Source organism: Mandrillus leucophaeus, unplaced genomic scaffold (genome assembly GCF_000951045.1).
Source record: "Mandrillus leucophaeus isolate KB7577 unplaced genomic scaffold, Mleu.le_1.0 Scaffold106, whole genome shotgun sequence".
Taxonomy (NCBI): domain Eukaryota; kingdom Metazoa; phylum Chordata; class Mammalia; order Primates; family Cercopithecidae; genus Mandrillus; species Mandrillus leucophaeus.
This window is the reverse complement of record NW_012098765.1, coordinates 2,111,510-2,113,444: the sequence shown is the minus strand read 5'-3', so window position 1 is coordinate 2,113,444 and position 1,935 is coordinate 2,111,510.

The window sequence follows — 1,935 nt, the reverse complement described above, 5'->3', positions numbered from 1 at the left end:
AAAGATCTAAAATTGACACCCTAATATCACCATTTAAAGAAATAGAGAAGCAAGAGCAAACACGTTCAAAAGCTAGCAGAAGGAAAGAAAGAACTAAGATCAGAGCAGAACTGGAAGGAGATAGAGACAGAAAAAAAACTTCAAAAAAATCAATGAATCCAGGAACTGGTGTTTTGAAAAGATCAACAAAATTGATAGACTGCTATCAAGACTAATAAAGAAGAAAAGAGAGAAGAATCAAACAGATGCAATAAAAAATGATAAAAGGGATATCACCACCAACCCTACAGAAATACAAACTACCATCAGAGAATACTATAAACACCTCTATGCAAATAAACTAGAAAACCTAGAAGAAATGGATAAATTCCTGGACATACACACTCTCCCAAGGATAAACCAGGAAGAAGTTGAATCCCTGAATAGACCAATAACAGACTCTGAAATTGAGGCAATAATTAATAGCCTACCAATCAAAAAAAGTCCAGGACCAGAAGGATTCACAGCCAAATTCTTCCAGAGGTACAAGGAGAAGCTGGTATCATTGCTTCTGAAAATATTGCAATCAATAGGAAAAGAGGGAATTCTCCCTAACTCATTTTATGAGGCCAACATCATCCTGATACCAAAGCCTGGCAGAGATACAACAAAAAAAGAGAATTTTAGACCAATATCCCTGATGAACATCAATGCAAAAATCCTCAATAAAATACTGGCAAACCGAATTCAGCAGCACATCAAAAAGCTTATCCACCATGATCAATTGGGCTTCATCCCTGGAATGCAAGGATGGTTCAACATATGCAAATCAATAAACGCATATAAACAGAACCGAAGACAAAAATCACATTTCCATTCTGTGTAGGTACCAAATTTTATCCATTCATGTGCTGATTGTCACTTGGGTGGCTTCCACCTTTTGGCTTCTGCAAATACTGCTGCTATGAACATGCGTGTACCAAGATCTCCTTGAAATCCTGCTTTCAGTTTTTGTCAATATATACCTAGGAGTAGAATTGCTGCATCATATGGCAATTCTATTTTTAATTTTTAAAAAAATTGCCATATTATTTTCTAAAGTATTTTTATTTTTCTATATGTAAGGGTTACAAGTTCAGATTTCTTTTTTCTTTTTTGAGACAGAGTCTCACTCTGTTGCCCAGGCTGGAGTACAGTGGCCCAATCTCAGCTTACTGCAACCTTTGCCTCCGCCCACCCCCCGCACCACACCCCAGATTCAAGCAATTCTCCTGCCTCAGCCTCCCAAGTAGCTGGTACTGCAAGTGTTTGCCACCACACTCAGCTAATTTTTGTATTTTTAGTAGAGATGGGGTTTCACTATGTTAGCCAGGCTGGTCTTGAACACCTAACCTCAAGTGATCCGTGAGCCTTGGCCTCCCAAAGTACTGGAATTACAGGTGTGAGCCACTGCACCAAGTCACAAGTGCAGATTTCTTATGTGCATATATTGCATCATGGCGAAGTCTAGCCTATTAGCTTTCCCAGCACCCAAGTAGTAAACATTGTATCCAATCAGCAACTTTTCAAGCCTCACCCCCTCCCACCCGCCCACCTTTCAAAGTCTACAATGTCTGTTGTTCCACTCTGTATGTCCAAGGGTATCCATTGTTTAGCTCCCATCTATAACTGAGAACATGTGTTATTTGACTTTCTGGTCTGACTTCTTTCTCTTAGGGTAATGGTCTCCAGTTCCATCCGTGTAGCTACAAAAGGCATGATTTCATTCCTTTTTATGGCTGAATAGTATTCTATGTTATACATATACTGCATTTTCTTTATCCAAACCTCTATTTTTGGGCTTAGACTGATTCCATAGCTTTGCTATTATCAATACTGCTACAGTGAAATACAAGCGTAGGTATCCCTTTTATAAAATGATTTCTTTCTTTTTTTTTTGTTTTTTTCTTTCTCTCT